This window comes from Tursiops truncatus, chromosome 12, assembly GCF_011762595.2.
Source record: "Tursiops truncatus isolate mTurTru1 chromosome 12, mTurTru1.mat.Y, whole genome shotgun sequence".
NCBI classification, from domain to species: Eukaryota; Metazoa; Chordata; class Mammalia; order Artiodactyla; family Delphinidae; genus Tursiops; species Tursiops truncatus.
In genome coordinates, this window is record NC_047045.1 from 67840525 (window position 1) to 67859436 (window position 18912).

The window sequence follows — 18912 nt, forward strand, 5'->3', positions numbered from 1 at the left end:
GAGGCAAAGCAATAAGACTTGATCCACGTAAACTTGTCCAAATAAAGACCAGGGAAAGAATTTTTTTAAAGGAAGTTGAAAATAAAATATTTATTGCTGTCCCGCTAGGCAAGAAGTTGAGGTAATATCCTTTGAAAGTCACTGAAAGGGAAGGATTCTAACCAAAATCAAAATCTTCATTTGGGTTACACTTCACAACAGGGAAAGTGTAAACATTTCCCCCCTTCCTACAAGTTCTCCTTTTAAAAGGCAGCAATTCAGCAAAGAAAATAGAGATCCTCTCAGACCTGAACTGTAAAATGGATAAGAAAAACTCTGAGTCACAATTATGCTTAAATGTTCATGTGTTGCCTTCACATGATTCCCACTAATATTAAGAAGAACAAGAGGATAAAAACTTAAATGAGCTCCTAATGTGAGAGAAATAAACTCATAGTACTCATCATCTGTTTCAAGATTTTTTTCAATTACTTATATGTTCACTTCTATTATAAAGTTCCACAAGCTATCTGTTACTGTCACTACTGGCCCTGGTAGAAGGCCTTATTCCTAACAAATTTTGCAACTTGTCTGAGTAATAAATAGACTTCTTAAAATGAGATAAATCCTCTTTAATTTCTAGGTGCTTCATTAAACTATGGAAAAACTAAAAGAGAAAGAGAAGTTAAAATTCAACCATCATTTCATAGAAGACTTGGATCGATTTTCAAGGAAGTTAAAAATCTACTTAGAGAGTACATGCATCAGATAACCGGAAAACACCTCAAGAGAGTCACTAACAAGTGACAAATGAAGGCAGCACAGGCAGCATATGCAAATGCTGAAGTGCATTCACAAAGGCAAATGTTGGCTAGAATAACAAAGCCTCTTTGCTTCTATATGTTTGGAAATAAACATGATCACTGTTGTATTTTATTAGGAAGCAGCAAAGTCTTTCCCTGTTCATTGCCAGATCAATTAGAATGGCCTTCCCCAGTAGTAATACTCACATGATTGATCTATAGAAGCAATTTGCTAATAATGGTGAGCTCTAACAAATGTATACTACTATAAGCTTGAGATGAATAATCTTTAGTTTCTGCATAGGAGAAAAAGGAAGGCCATGTCCCATGTAAACCAAAGATCGGATGCAATAACATTGATTGCACTGATAACCAGCCTAACAAAATTATTCTGTTTCTTGCAGGTGTGCTTGGATAAGGTAGACTAGCACCACACAAATAACAGAAATTTCTAAAAGATACACACAAACACACACACATACACATTGTGCAGTCAGGCTGATGTTAAAAATTTAATATTCCAGAAAACAAGATCTGTTTTGGTTTTCTTTCCAAGTTGTCAATAAATGCCCTTGAAATTCATCCTTTCCCTCTAAACAATTTCATGTCTTCTTAGGTTCAAAGTTGTCAGCCCCACACTTTCAAATTATAAATAGATAAAATTCAGTGTATGGAACTTCTATTTAGAAAAGGATTCCATTTCAAAGTGGGATCCTAAGAAAGAAATGGTAAGTAAGCAGACCAGACAGTGTGACAAGCCTTACCAGAGATTAGAATTTGGTCCACCTGCAAGAGCAGATGGTAATTCTGGACAGCTGCAGGAAGATGGGGAAAATAGTTTGAGAGCTATTGATTTATGTAATGATTAAAACCAACAACAACAACAATGAAACAGTATTTAGATTTTTATAATGTCACTTGAAAATTTTTTCAGATTTTAGGTTTATAAAGTTAAGGAAGCACATCAGCCCAGCAATCTCGATAAGACTCTGTTGTCAATATTTTATACCTGAATCTTTATCTAGCCCTATGTTCTCTTTTTCCACTATATAAATCTCCGTAACAGAGAAGAAACACTAATAATAATTGAAACATGTGTTTGACTAACATAATTACAAGAAAGCATGAAACAAATTTATTTATATTAGATTCCAGATGTGAAAGACAAGGGTCACTTCTTCCTCAATTTTTAATACTTCCAACAGTTAAAAAGTATATTGAATAATGGATTTGTTACTGTAGCAAATGAAATACATAAAAATGGCAAAAACAGATTTGGTTATATTTTTCTTATAAATTCTCTGTCCATAGCTCCATACATAAAACACCACAAAATTTAATATGAAACCTCAGATAGCAGAACTATATGTATAAATAAACTCTGAATTCTACTAGTTTGGGTTTCTTTAATATAAATTTTGAATACAGGCAAAATCTCTTCTCAGCCTTGTCAATGTTCCTGACATTAACACAGATACTACTTTTATTTTAAAACCTAAGATCTTTTTGGAAATTACGAATTAACTTCCTTACATTACTAATGTCTATTAATGGTTATTATGCATAAAAAACTTTCTAAAATACTGCTTTCTGGAGAATCAAAAAGCATATAAGATACAAATCAATTTTCACTGCAAAGTAAAGGAGCTGTTACAGTGGAGGATTCCTGGACTGAATGTCAATATTATGACATAGTATGAGTGTGTTTCGTGTTTTGTAACTGCAATCATTGTTGCTTCTGTTGTGGTCATCCATTTACAACGCTTGGTGTCAGTTTATTTATCTCTTGTAAAAATAAAATACAGTGTGTGTTTGTGTGTGTGTGTGTGTGTGTGAAAAAAAGCATATAAGATATAATATTACAAAATATTTCTAAAGATAGTGCATGGCAAATATCAAGTTATGAATCCTTCTACAGATTTAATTGAGTTCTTAGAAGTAAAGAGGAAATAAGTTTAGAAAGTCTTTCCCCAAAGAGGTCAAATGCAACAGTAAATGTCATGCCAGATTTAAAGTAAATGAAAAATATCAAATCAAAGTTTTCACAATAATTCACATCTATCTTCTCCTAACCATGCTTTTACATGTTATACATTTTGAGGGCCTGCAATTTATCAAACTCTGGGACAAGAACTAGGATCTCATTAGATGCATATCTTTCTACGGAAAAGTTCACATTCCATTGAGCATTGATTTGAGGAATATTTATAGTCCACAGGTCCCTAAAACACATTTATATGAAAAATCTTTATTTAAATATCATCCTTATTATTTTATGTAGCTTTTGTTCCAGTATGGAAAAATGTCTATACTGCTATAAACAAAGACTGTATTAAAAGGATATATATGCGTTAGCAATTTTCAAATTAAAAGTACACGATTTACCTTTTGCTCTTCCACTGGAAAGACCACCCAGTAAGCAGCCAGACCAGCAAAAGGGCTGTAGGGGATGCCTTTTCCCTCCACTACCCACACTGGGGATATCACTCTTTTGCCGCCCTCTCCCCGCTAGTCCTGCAGCCTGAAACCAAAACCGACCTTTACTGGTTCTCTCCCCCACTCTCCAGCCCACAAGAGTGTCAGCAGGAGCCTCCCCCCAACTCTTCAATCAAGAACTCCGGCAGGGGCTTCCCTGGTGGCGCAGTGGTTGAGAGTCCGCCTGCCGATGCAGGGGACCGGGTTCGTGCCCCGGTCCGGGAAGATCCCACATGCCGCAGAGCGGCTGGGCCCATGAGCCATGGCCGCTGAGCCTGCGCGTCCGGAGCCTGTGCTCTGCAACGGAAGAGGCCACAACAGTGAGAGGCCCGCGTACCACAAAAAAAAAAAAAAAAAAGAACTCTGGGAGAAGCCTAGAAATCAGATGTAGGAGAGACACTGCTCCCACAATAGCAGAAAGAGCTGTGTTCCCCAAAATCACTCAGAATGCATTTCTGCAGAGAAACTGACACCCAGGTATGTAACTCCTTAATTATTATCAATAATTCAAGTACTTCACAGGTCAACTCAGCTTTTGTGACTCAGCAAAGAAAAATAAATATTATCCAAGAAAACTGTTTATAAGTTGAGGATATCTTATATGCACATAGAGGGGCAAAGAAACTGGAATCTTTACATGTGATACTTGTTTATCCAAGAGTTGTCTGAGAATCTAGTAACTTCTAGGCATGTACATTTGCTAATACATAACTCAATTAAATGTCTTTATTCCGCTCTCCATTGCCTTTTCTTTTTTTAAGGATTGCCTCTTTTGGAATTAAACAAAAAAATTAAACACGAGGAGGGGGAAATCCACCGCACACAATCTGTCACTCACATGGATGACACCTGATCATGTCTCTCAGTATTCTCCTTTTCCTGAAGGCCCAAATCCCAAAAGAACGAATTCAGCCAATTCCATTACAAACTGTAATTACTTCCCAAGGGGCTGAAACACCTATCCAAGTTATCAATTCTCCCCTCACGTAATAAATATACATATATATGCACTAGAGCTTAGAATTGAAAAGTAAACTCTTCAAAAATAGTTTCCTCCAGCAAGAGTTTAATTATACCCTATTTGGTTTTTGTTTTTGTTGCTGTGGTTTTTGTATTCCTTAATAAGAAAATAAGCATCTTAACAGTCACTATGGGTCTGGGAAAACCAAATCTCCTCTGAATAACTCCAGGTATTTAAAATGCTACCATTTTTATAGTTCAAGACAGAATTTGGACTGAAATATATAACTCATGGAATTTAAGTTTTGTTTTCTATTATATTTCTAATTACTTATTCAGTTAGGATGTGGGATGGTGTGCATTAATGCTGCTAGGAGCATTATAAGAAAATGCTGAGTGAAAGACCTAAAAATCCTAATTCATTAAAAGTTACCCCCCAAAGATATTAGGGTTATGCTACTAACTAGTGAGGATCTCAAATTATTGAACTGAGAAGAGCAGAAATAGAAAAACCTTTAAAGACTAGTGTTACCATTTGTTTTCTCTTTCACTTCGTTCTAAATCCTTGAATAATTAATCCAGTAACTTAATAAATGCATATGAATCCACCACCTCTCTTCTCTTGCAGTTTAATTAGATGATTGACTTCAGGCATACTATAAATTATAATGACAATTTAATTACTTCTGCAATGTGCACACTTAAAAGATTTATAAACAGGAATAGAACAGCCCAGTGCATTGAAAAGAGGCACACCAAACCAACTGAAGCACAACCCAGGCAGATGACAGAGGCAGACGATTTCTGGAAGAGAGTTGAGCCAGAAGGGGTTTCTCATGCCTCAGTAAACAACTACTCTATTGCCTTATGATGAGCTCTGAACAACCTACACAGGATTATCTATAACCTTAACTGTCTTTACAAGGAAAGAGTTAGACCTCCCATGTTTTGTGTGTGCCAGCTGGGCCACTGAGCCTTCCCAAGAAGGCCTCCTCTTGCAGTGAAAAGGCACAGACCTCCGAGAGAGTCAGACCTTGGTTCAAATCCTTCTTCTGCCATTGGCCACCAGTGACTTTGACAACGGTAACTCTAGGCTTCAATTTCTTCAATTTGTAAAGTGAGGAAAACCCCTAGTTTGCAGGGCTGTGATGGAAATTAAATTAGATAGACAGCAGGGTGCATTGGTTAAGAGGCATACTCTGCCTCTTATTACCTCTAGAACCTTAAGCATGTTATTCTCCTTGTGCCTCAGTTTCCTCATCTAGAAGGTGGAGGTAGTAACAGTAACTGCCTCAAAAGCTTGTTGGAGAACTAAATAAGTTAATACAATTGGCCCTCCATATCCATGGGCTCCACATCTAGGGATTCAACCAACGGAGGATTGAAAATATTCAGAAAAACATTCCAGAAGGTTCCAAAAAGCAAAACTTGAATTTGCTGCACACTGGCAACAATTTCCATGGCATTTACATTGTATTTACGATGATTTACCTAGCATTTACAATGTACTAGGTATTATAAGTAACCTGGGGCTGATCTAAAGTATAAAGGAGGATTTGTGGTTATATGCAAATACTATGCCATTTTATATATGCGACTTGAGCATCCACAACTGTTGGTATCTGCAGGGATCCTGGAACCAATTCCCCAGTGATACTGAGGGGTCACTGTACATATAAAGCACTCCCACCTGGCACAGAGTAACTACTCAGTAAATGTTAGCTATTAATAAGTCACTGAGCATAAACATTGGCACGCACTTCCTTTTCCTCAACCCCCAGCCACACAGATATTTCGGCAATAAAGAGTTCCTGAAATTCCACGTCGCTGTGAAGCTTTTTTTCAGAATTAGGTAAGAGCTAATTCCTTTATTATCTTTGTCCAATGTACGTGTATATCCATATCAAAGCACCTATCTTTAATGTTAAGTATTTCGTCTGGGAGGCTGTCTTTGTAAGGCACCTATAGCCTAATGAATCAGTATATGCTATCAGTTACTTAGAAAACATGTAGACAATCTCAAAAGCAGTATGTATTCTGATGTTAATGACAGTGAGGAGAATTATTGGGAGGTCTAATATGTAAAGCTGTCAAAGGGCTTTCTTTTTATCTTTAAGGTAAGTCTCTCCCTTAATTGATTTGACCATATGAGGATTTCATTTTACCCCAACAGGATTAAAGAACAAGGAGAGGCAGCCCATCATGGCTAATTATCCCTTTCTAACTGCTACTAAAAACATAGTTTCTCTTTCCCCTGAACTGTCTTTATAAAAAGTGGGAAAAAAGATAAAAATCTGGCTACAATTTTTTGATGGGGATTTTTAGTTCTCTTCTCTGCCCTCATGGTAAACTGGAAAATGGGAATGATGGAAGATGGGGAAAGGTGAGATCCAGTGGGTTATGAGAAATCTTAGATAGGACTATACTAAGTCCAGTATTCCTAACCAGCTCTAGTAAGTGTGTTGTTAATATTCTTCTAATAAGCAACTGGATATGTGCCTTGGCGTAAATATTTACTTTAATCAAAGTACATTTAATTAGAAAGCATCATTGCCCACTTACATCAGAAAACATACATTTTACTCTTTGGCTATTATGTATTTTCATTTGTCCTCTTTTAAAATGTTGCATGCTATTAAAAATCAAGCTTTATGTTAATAACTTTATAGAAAGGCTGCAGCCAAAACTAATGAATATTTCACACTAATGAGTATTTCTTATTGTACAAGTCAGACAATCGTATATCCGCAAACAGTTTATTAACTATCAGCAGTACCTATCGCTAGGGCATCCAAGCTACTGTACATTTGGTCAAAGATGAAACACATATCTGGCTTTATCTGCCTTCTACAAGCCAGTTGTTATCATCACAGATTGACTGCAACAGATATGCTTCTGAAACACAGAACCTGAACACAGCATCTCTGATTCTTCCTCCACCCACTTCTCTAACAGCCTTGGTCAGCAACAGCTGCAGCTGATACATTACTCTACTTGTTTAAGAACATGGCATAAATATAGAGATGAGATGACATAAAGCTGTGAATACTGGACATAGCTCTTACAAAGTTTTCCTGAGCTAGTTAGAAAAAAAATAAGCTATGTGATGAAAGGATTTGTATGTGCTATCAGTTACTCAGAAAACATGTGGACAAAAATATGCTTTCAGTAATTAATACATGAATAGTGGAAGAGCAGCATGCACGAGTTGCAAGGCACCCTAGTGGTTTTAAGACAATAAAAATTCCAACAGGATCCCATGTGAAATTCTTGAAATTTTGTGCTAGGTCATTTCTGTCTATGTTCTTATTTTGAAAAAGAAAGAAACTTCCAACAGTCTCAGGGTCACCCATCTGAATAACCCAACTTCAAGTCTTATATATTATCTTGTACCTCTAATTGGCACAATTAGCAACAGAAAGGAAACATATGTCTATAATCTTAAAACTAGAAAGACATCACACTGCAAGACTGCTGTGTCAGTAATTTCCGTTTTCAAGAGTTACACAATGCTTAAACAATAGTTACCCTACTGAGCCACAGTTCACTTAACCTCACAGTCTGGCTGATGACTGATGAAGGGTCAAGAGGGTAGCAGACTTTGGGTGCACAACACTTCAATCCTTTATCAAAGATGGCGAGAGGCCATGTACTATAATAACGGAACAAATACTTCCTTTTACCCTACAGTCCATTCCTTCCTCTGATTGGCTAAAGCTTCAGTTCATGGTTCACAGGAACAAAAAATATGTTCTATCCTTAACAAAACACATTTTAGAAAGCAGTCATGTAATTCCTGGGCCAAGTGAAATGTCTGTATCCCTACGGGAGTTAATAGCCAAGTGTATCTATGTGTCTCCTTATGCTAAAACATCCACTAAAAAGTCCATAAAGGGGTTTCTGAAACTAAACTTCAGCACCTTTTGCACAACTGCTTCACTGAGGCACCTGCTCATCTGTAAAGGCAATGAAGCCTTTCAGTATGTGCATGAGGAACACGTAGAATGTTCTTATCAGAGAGAGCATTTAATATGTGGCAAACCACACTATTATTTCCAGTTATGTGAAGTTAAGAAAAAGTCATTGTTATAAATTAATTCAGAATCACAGGCATACATCTACTTTGAGAGAAAATGAGGAGACAGAATATGCAAACATCTGGAATGCTGGTAAATTGGATTTGTCATGGTAACTGAGAGTTCATAAAAAACGTTTCAATGCATATTGAAGAAAAGTCTTATTTTTTCATAATTGATGAGTACAGTTTATTGCCTCTATAAATATAGTATTTTCTCCTTTTTGGTATGATTCTGAACATCCATTCAAAATTATAAAATAATATAGATTTAGGTAAGGTAGATGATTTGAGTATATATTGAAAATCCTAGATCAATGGTTCTCAACTGAGGATGATTTTGCTCTCTCAGGAACCTTTCGCAATGTCTAGAGACATTTTTGATTGTCAAGACTGGGAATAGGGGGTACTATTGGTGACTACTGGTGGGTAGCCAGGGATGCTACTACACATCCTATAATATACAAAACAGCCTACCCACAACAAAGCACTGTCCAGACTCAAATGTCAACAGTATCAAGGTTGAGAATACCTGGTCTAGATGCTGCTTAAAAAAAAAGTCACTGTTACCTACCTCTTCTCTGAAAACTACAGTGCATATAGATCAAAAAAAAGGATTATCGCTAATCAAAATTTTAATGCATAAAAACAAATTTATTTATTTGACAAACATATTGTATCAACTATATATAAATTTCTTATTCAGAGGAGAAAATGATTTCATAAAAATAGTGTATTTAAATACACTAAAATCAATTCAATCTCTACTCGTTAGCAAGCATAAATTAATTCTTCCAATTTTAATTTGTTCTCAACGTTTTTAAAATTCCAGAGCACTCTACTGAATTTTCCCTCATCACTTGATTTTTAATATGACAAATAGGACCACCAGCATAAGGAGAAAATCGAACTTTAAAGCTGTGTTTAATCTTAGAACCCGCCCCCCAAAAGTAAAATACATATTATATAACAACCACCATTTTAAAATGTACACTTTAACCGACTCACAATCAGAAGACTTACTTAAATCAAACTAAGGTTTAGATTATATATGTTAGTAATTTCAAGTTTATCAACACAGTGACCCCAAACAGGCCTAGGTTAAGGTGTATGCATACTGCTAATCTTGCATCGCTTGTGTCTGACCACTCAATAGACGTTCATTCCCTTCCTCCCTAGCAAGAAGGACAGACTGACAAATTCTCCCATAGAACACCAATTCGAAATGGCCCTTCAGAGAAATGAAGCACAATCGTCACACAGAGGCCAAGAGGAGCTAGGGGACACTTACAACCCTAGCGGTGGCAAGACCGGCCCTGAACAGCGGTGGGTTAGTACTCTGAGGGTCACAGGAGGAGACGCCCCTACCACCAGATCTCCACCAATACCCTCCCCACAGGTCTGCAGCAGCATGTGACCCTCTGCTCCTTTGGGCTTCAGCACCAAGGTTATCATAAACATTTGTATACAGCGGAGAAGGACCATGTCCTGGAAGGACATTACCACCCAAGTCTAGGAGTTCTGCTTTTCTGACCTCCCTGAGCCCCTTTCTGGCTACTTGTCTGGGAGCCAGTCAAGGAGTATCTCCGAGGCACAGTTCCCATTTCTGTACAATAGGGGTTGTTGTGAGGATTGAAGGGAAGATATGTATATAAGAGAACTCTGTAAGCTGCTGAGTACCGTAAAGCACGTGGGCTTGTGTCTAGGAAGGGCTACCCCAGCCCCGCACCTTCCTTCCTGTTCCTCCACGTGCATCCTCTGCTCTAACCACCCCTCCTCGTCCCTTTCTCTTCCTCTCAAGACACAGAGCATCAAACTCAACCAAATTCCATCAAATAGAGCCTAAAACAGTATAAGAAATGGTACATGTCATCACTTCAGCACAGAATTTTATTTCCTCTTTAATCTATATTGAGTGCAAACTACTCTAGATGCATTATTCCATTTAAGCTTCATAACAACCCTACCGTGTAATGAAATTATCCCTATTTTAGAGTTTAAAAAACTGAGGCACAAAGTGATTAAAAGCTTGCCCAGTTTTCACCCAGCTAGAAATGAAGGAATCAGGATAAGAAGCATGACAATTTAATTCCAGAGCCTGCACTCTTAACCACTACCAAGAACAGCCTCTCATTTTAAGAATAAAGATATTTATAAAAACCAAGTATCAGTTTTATAAAGTGAGCCTCACGGTGTGCAGATAGCCAAACAACGCACAATTACCACACAATATAAATAGACTGAATCTTTTCCCTTCATAAACCTCCCCATCACCTCTTTTCTCTGACAATCTCACAATCTCAGTCAGGACGCCAATAGCAGGTCTGGTGAAATCAACATTTTGCCTACGACAAGGTCCCATCAGGGAACCAAATTTTCTTAAGCTCAAGCAGAAAGTAGCTTCTACATTGGGATAGTCACAGTCATCTATGACATTGCAGAAGTGAAGTATGCTTGGTAGGACGATGCAGTGATTCCATGAAAACAGTAACAACAGTGATAATAACAATGGTAATATACGCTTATTCACAATACCTCCCAGCTTACAGAATGCTTCCTTATACGTTATCTCCTTAGATCTGGATCATCCAGCCAAGAGTGTAGGAGAAGGTTTGCAAGAATTGGAAGGAAAGGGCTTCCCTGCTGGCGCAGTGGTTGAGAGTCCGCCTGCCGATGCAGGGGACACGAGTTCGTGCCCCGGTCTGGGAAGATCCCACATGCCGCAGAGCGGCTGGGCCCGTGAGCCATGGCTGCTGAGCCTGCGCGTCCCAAGCCTGTGCTCCGCAATGGGAGAGGCCCCAACAGTGAGAGGCCCGCGTACCGCAAAAAAAAAAAAAAAAAAAAAAAAAGAATTGGAAGGAAAAAGGCAAGTCAAGTGTCAAAATAACCAAGGAGAGAACTACTTTCTGAAATTCCCAAGGTTCTTGTTTACTCAAAGGCCAGAAGTGCAATTTTGGAGCTTCTGAAGGGCTGGAAAAGAACACATATCTTGTGATTTCAGATAATTATGAACGTTCTTATTTTCTTTTTAAGGAAGATAATAAAACAAAAGTTTTATAAAAGAAATTCTATCTGTATCTTTATATTGTAAATTAAATCCTAAAAATACAAAATTTATCTTATGCAACATACTGTGCAATACAGCGGTCCCCAGTGTTTTTGGCACCAGGGACCCGTTTCATGGAAGACAATTTTTCCACAGATGGGGGCTGGGGGGGCGCGGTGCGCCAGCAGTTCAGGCGGTCATACGAGCGATGGGGAGAGGCAGATGAAGCTTCACTCACTCACCCGCCTGCTGCACACCTCCTGCTGTACAGCTCCATTCCTAACAAGCCGAGGACCAATACTGGTCTGCAGCCCAAGGGCTGCGGACCCCTGATGTAATAGACTCATAAACTAAAATCATAGAGGAACGTAATTGTAATAGTAACATTGCATATGTTTACATTAACACCCTTTTGGGCCCCTCCATTTTGATCTCTTATCTCCCCAGTACCACTACCTCCTGAATGGGTACAAATGACTACCTTGCCGGAAATGATTTACCTTTGCCTGTGGAGCCCCAAGCCTCCAGTAGTACTTTGTACATAGTGGGAACTCAACTAAGGCATGGACTGGTGAAGTGATGGAAATTAGGCATTAACCCACTACTATAAAGTAAATAATCTTTAAAAATATACTGTTGAAAGCAAACAGACAAGCAATCCTAAACTCAGTTGAAATGCAATTTTGAGCAAAAGCAAATTTTGAGACAAGCAATCCTAAACTCAGCTGAAATGCAATTTTGAGCAAAAGCAAAAAAATGCAATTTTGAGCAAAAGCAAAAAAATGGTAGTGCAACAAAAATGCTCCTTTTGAATTTGACAGCTCCCAGTCATTCAGGTTCAGTCTTACGCACAGGGAGCAGTCCTCTAAAACTACTGTGGTATCTTCTGAATCACTGCCATTACCGGAGAAAACCCCAGGAAGTGGTTTGATTGAGTAGCCGGACCAGTGCATAGGTATTACCTGATGTCTCTCACATATACACACAAGTCGGTAACAATGGGGACATTGTGAAACCAGGAATAACCTTCTCTTATCTTCAGTAGTTTGGGAAATCATTTCTAACCCAGTGAGTATATAACTTGGGAACAAGTCAAATGGTTAATTATTCACTGAGAGTTTAGTAATTAATCTGCTTTAGACCAAATACTGTAGAACCTGAAAAACATAAGGATGTCCGATGTCTGGAACAATGAGTCTTTGGAACCATTCCAGAAAAGAAGCAATCTTCCCTCAACAGTTATGACCCAACCAAGAACAAAGCCCGAGTGCGGGCAGTTGCTGGCAAAAATTAATCAAAATGGACGGTGATTTCATAAAACCTTTCAAACTCTATTTTAAAGTATAAATTGATGCCTTCTCTTTTTGTTCAAGTGAATGTGTGGTGAAAGTCACATTACTACTTGGTGAAACACCAGCTGCTGATGAGTCTGGGGGATGACGAGCCGGTGAGCTCACCGGGAAAGGAAATCCACAGAATATCACAGAGTATCATTTAAAGAGCATTCGCGTCTCTACCTAAAAACAAAAGGAAAAAGTCCAAGTCATCCTACCAAAACAAACTAAAGAGATATTGTGATTTACCTAAACACATAGGTCTGAATTAAGTATTTACCCTTTCCCTGAAACTGAAGTCAGCCCTTTTATGGCCAATTTTGAGGGTTACAGTAAAATTCCATGCATTATTGGGTTTCTTCCTGGTTCATTTCCCATCCGACACTTTTCGGTGTGTGACCCCGATGGTTCCCACCCTCTTCGATTGAGACACTCTGAATCCAGTGTATTCCCTATATTCTCTATATTCCCAGTCTCCTCAGCCCCGACCTCTGTAGGTATTAATTCCCTGAGGGATCTAACTGGGTCACACCAGCAGCCATAGGACACAATCCTTCCACCATCCATATCAGCAATGCTCCCCTAACAGGAAGAATTTGCAACGCCAATCCTAAAGCATTACACAGCAAACCTTTTTCCAGACACCACACAGCTTACACCCCAGCATGAGGTTGCTGTATAAGGACACAGAACAAGAGTCCCCTGCCTTCAACAGCCCACAGTGCACCCAACAAGTGTTCTCCCAGCTCTCCCATGCAAAAGTACAGCAACCTTTTGGGAAATCCTTTGCATCTATTCACTAGGAAAAAAAAAAAAATGGCTATTTACCCCAAACAAGATATTTATAGAAGCAGACTTTTTTTTTCTCATCTCTACTTTTCCAAAAGAAATGGATGCCTTGAAACCAAGCCGTTTATGCAAAACAGCAAATTCTGGGATAGACGAAGAATTAATCCAATCACAGGCATTATTTAGAATAATGCTCTTCACCAATAGTTGATGTACACAATGATTACCATGGGCTACTAAGTGCCATTTATGTTATTAAAAATTAATTTTAAATACTATCAGTGTATTTGACTGAATTCTTTGAAAACAGTTAATCCATGAATGGAATATATGATTACCCTTAATTTTGAGCACACAGTTTCCAGCCACTCTGGATTAAGAGGAATTTACCATTTGTGTATACACACAATCATACAGCATTAGGTTTACACATGAAATGAAGAAACAAGCCTGTGATTCTCCCCAACACCAGCTCTTCCTGTCCTAGCCTCCGGAAATTTGAAAAAACAGCCTCTAAAACAACATAATAAATCAACATGTTTATAGCAAGAATAGATGAGGTGTTCCCTAGCGCCTGAATTTTTAAAAATTTGACCCGTAATTCTTCTACTTGCATAAGAATGGGTAACATCCTGAGTTACTGAGTTTTCAGGCATCTGGCCAACAGCAAAAAGCAAACACATTTGCACCAATCCCTGGGCCGTTAGCATGACTTCTGCTTGGGATGGGAGGACACACTGTACTTAAATTTACCCACTACAAATGGTTCCCCCTCCACTCAGCCATTTGCTATTAAAAGAACCAAGCTGTTCCGAAGATAAGCAGGAAGTGGATATTCAAAACGTGTAGGTGGGATATTTTCATAGAGCTTCTCTAAGTTCCTAATATCTGAACCAACCAAACCAAATTAAAAACCCAGCTCAAGTTTTAACCTCAGTTTATAAGAAAACAATGCCCATTTATTTCTCTTTTCAAATATCTACGAATATATATTTTAAAAAAACTTTGTTAAGATTGCTTACAAATGTTTGCAAAATATCACATCATCATAAGCCTAAATTTCCATTTGCAGATTTTTCTTTTCTCCAGTTCAGGCTTAAAAAAGATACACCTATTTGGTTGCTTTTTAAAAATGTTTTGTTCCAAGTAAATTAGTAAAACAGTCCAAACATTCTTACTGTTCTGAAATCAACATTTTGGCACATCATGCCCTCATTACTAAGTTATAAGGCATGTACTGAGTATGTGGTATAGGCTAGCACCATAATAGATGTCATGGGGGTTCAAAGTTATAACTATAACTTATAGCCCCATGCTTAGGAGCTAACCATCTAGTAGCACAGGCAAGACACATAGACATAAAACAATTATATTCCTCTCTGAGGGGTACAGACAAAAGGAGAAGAAGGGAAATCCTTAAGGAATTTGTCAGGCACAGAAGAGGGGAAGGACATTCAGGAGAGAAGCGAGTGAGCAAAGGCCTAAAGACCTGAATAAACACAGCCCATTTACAGGACATTAAGAACGTAAGTGGGGCTTCCCTGGTGGCGCAGTGGTGGAGAGTCCGCCTGCCGATGCAGGGGACAAGGGTTCGTGCCCCGGTTCGGGAAGATCCCACATGCCGCGGAGCGGCTGGGCCCGTGAGCCTTGCCCTCTGAGCCTGCGCGTCCGGAGCCTGTGCTCCGCAACGGGAGAGGCCACAGCAGTGAGAGGCCCGCGTACCGAAGAATTAAAACTGTCTGGGTAGGACAGGTTCGGAAGTCACCTGTCCAAACACCTTTATTTAATAAATAAGGAACTGGGCTCAAGGTGGTGAACAAGTCCACAAAAACTTTGACATGCCCACTATGCACTGTTTACTCTGCTGGGCACTGAGATGCAGAGGAGCGTGACAAAACGTCACTGACCTCACAGGGTCCAGAGTGGGGAAAGTCACACAAAAAAACACATAAACAATTAAATTGATCATTTCAGGTTCTGATAAGTTCTATCACAATAGTGTGATATCAGGTGCATTGCAGATGGAGAGAAGAACTCCTCAGACTTGGGTCCCAGATGGCCTGTCCAAAGAAGGAATGTTGCAGGTGAGATTTAAACTAGGAAAAGGAGCCATACCTCAGAAGATGTGGCTTGACCACATTCCAAGCAGGAAAAACAGTAAGTGCAAGACCAAGCAAGGAGGCGGGGGTTAGCAAGTTTAAGGAATAGAATGAAGGCTGAATGTTTGGTTGAGTCTCATAGGGGATGGGGAGAGTAGAGGGAGATGTGCTCAGAATGGCAGAGCCCTGCGGGGCATGGCGAGAAGCTTGCATTTTATTCTAAGGGTAATGAAAATATACTGGAGAATTTGTAGCAAGGGAATGCGTTATACGATTCATACTTAATAGGCTACTCTGGGGAGTGCGGGGTCGGGGAAGTGAGCTAAGAGTTTTTGCATCAGACTAGGCCAGATGCTGGTGGCTTGAACTGAGGCTATGGCAGAGAAGACAGTAAGAAGACCTCTCATTCAGCAGTTATTTTGGAGAGAGAGCCAAAGGACTCGCTGCACTGAATGGGAAGTCAGAGGGAAGGAGATGAATTCTGGAATTTGGGCCTGAGCAATGGCGGGGTGGGGCATGGTGGTTCTACTTACTGAAGTGGGCCAAGTTCGGTGTGGGAGCAGAGCTGTTGCAGGGGGACATTGATAGCTCCTTTTTGACTTTCCTAACTTTGAAATGTCCATCGGACTGCCCAGGGCACATATTAAGGAAGTATTTAAGTCGGGAACTTAGGAGAAGACCCATTCATAGATATAAAACTTTGAAAATTACCAGCATATAGATGATATTTGAAACAATGCAATTATTGATATCTGCTAGAGAGTTCAGATAAAGAAGATAACTGGATTTAGGACACAGTCACGGGGGACTACAACACTTAGGTGAAGGCCAGCTAAGAAGACTGAGAAGCCAAGGCAGACGAAGAGCTGTGAACGTGTAGGATCAGGGAAGCTGGGAGAATCAAGCATTTCATTAAGGAAGGTGATGGTCAACTGCTCCAAACACTGTTAAGAGTTGACTATAGGAAGACAAAGAATGACACCACTGGCTTTGACAAGATGTTCAGGAGGTGAACTTGAGACTGTTAGTAGAAACATATAAATCTGAGGAGTGTTGATGAACAGTCATGTTTCCAGGCCCAGCAATTTAAAAGCAGGTGTCTGGACTCCACGCCCTATGCTATTTTTTGTCTCTAAGCTGCCTCTCATCTTGTAAATAATAAAGACCCCCTGAGGAATTCTGAACCAGAAAGAGGGGTGCTCTGAGAGAGTTATGGTCAAGTTAACTGGACCATGTACAAGATCAATTTGAGGTGGAAGATGCCATGGTCTCCAGCTGCAGGGTGATGACAGCCTGCATTGGCGGGGCAAGAATGGAGGTGAATGGGCCACAGGGGCAGCTCTAAAGAAGTGAGAATGACTTTAAACTGAGTGCCACTAATAGTAAAAGTCATTTAACAAGGTAGGAGAAAAACAATGTGGTAACATACAAAAAGGCTAAGTAAGCCCTTTTGAAAAATCCTATTATAGATATGTCATGTGACCTCAAGACTGGAATAAAGATATCTACAAAATATCAATTTTCCATATTTTTGTTCTTCTCCTTATCAAATCTTATAATCAGGCTTCTTTTAGTTTTGCTAATACTTTAAATAAAATATAAGTTAGTCTACCTAACCATCTTTTACCTTATTGTACAGTCCAACAGGTATACTAACAATCTTTAACAGTACATATATATCTAATTATTTTTAACCAAGAGTGTCCTCTTTAATTATTCAATTTTTATTACCTGGCCAGCTAATTGTAACTAAGGTCCAATGAAGAATATAAGGTCACAATATAAGTCAGCATTTCCAACGAGTACCTTAATAAATAAAACTTCAAAAAATTACCTAGAAGGTAAATAATACAACATTAAGAGTTCAAAATTGAAATTCCATTTCAGAAATATTTCCATTCAACACTATTTAGAATTTACATGTCTTGTCGCCTCCCTAAAATGCTTTACTACCCAAGTTCAAACTGTATGTCATTCCAGTATTTTGTATATCATAATACCTTTGGTAAAATTAAAGAAAGTAAAGGGAAAAAAATTCAGAGTTTAGCAGTTGAATCCTTCATATTCCTACCCCCATACCTTTACTGGCCTTTTAATTCCAACATATGGAAAGCATTAGAAAAAAATTAAGAGATACATATCTCAGCCTCCTGAGAAGTACGCTATCGTTCCCAGGAGGAATGTACTATTACGAGGGGGTGGAAAACAATGAGGACTCTAAAATACTTCATTTTACAGAAAAGTATTGCAACTATTCTTCCTAAGCTTTTGTCATTGGAAAGATGATGCACCCTTCATCACGGAAACACAGCTTAAAGGATTCAGGGTCACAATTTCCAAACAGACTCCAGGATTTGTGTGTGTGTGTGTGTGTGTGTGTGTGTGTGTGTGTGTGTGTGTGTGTGTGTGTGTGTGTGTGTGTGTGTGTGTGTGTGTCTTAAAGTGGAGCCCTCCAGGCAGTGCAACACTCTTGCAATACATTATTTAGCTAATCCTTATGCATGTATTTCCTACATCAGTTTTTATAGGAGTGGAGGCAATTCTTGATATTCTAGACAACTGTCAGGCATATTTTTTTATATCATTTAAATTTCGAATACAGTAAATTGCCTCCCCAAACTGTCAAAATCCAAATCACATTGGCTTCAGTCCAATGAGAAAATGATGGAAACAGAGTGTACTCTAAAATCATGTTAACAGACTCACTAATCATTGCATTCTAACAAATGTTCCTGATTTTAACAAGTAGTTCAAAGCACAGCTCTACCTCCTTCTGTATACAGTACTTCCCAGAACTACTCATGTCTAAATGGTAACAAATCTATACATTCATTAATATAACAAATAAGAATACATTTTTAAACAAGTTTTCAGACCATTACTTCCTCTGGGTGAAAAGGCAAACTGTGCTTCAGTGACGCCTTATTGGAGAGAGAGCAGTCAAAGGAGGAAGAGATGGTCCTGCCAGCAAAGGGCCTCCATAAACCACTGCAAAGTCAGTGACAACCCTCTCTACAAGTCCCATGAGACAAGCAGGCACTAAGGACGACATCAGGGAAGTACAGAGTGTTTTCTGTGCCTCCCCAGATGTCCTGGCAGGAGACAGTCTTTTCCCGGTCTAAGGGAAAACCAGCCAGGAAATGTGTCTCCATTGACAACTCTAGATCACAATTTCCCAGCGGTTCTCAGCAGATAGAACAGGGACTGCAAGGATGCCGAGAGGCCTCAGCGTACTCCTGCTGGAAGGGAAGGCACACCGACCACCTTGTCACCCTAATTACAGAAATCACAGGGTTAGAAGGGAGATGGGGCTCCACAGGCAAGGTGAGGCCATGGTGTGGTACAAAGCACC

At 39.1% G+C, this 18912-nt stretch overlaps 1 protein-coding gene across 9 annotated transcripts in view; it reads right to left on the bottom strand.

Annotated features, from left to right (window-relative positions):
* The window catches only part of HIVEP2 (HIVEP zinc finger 2), a 194481-nt gene that overhangs the window by 106214 nt on the left and 69355 nt on the right, over positions 1-18912 (bottom strand). The gene's annotated exons all lie outside the window — the stretch shown is intronic.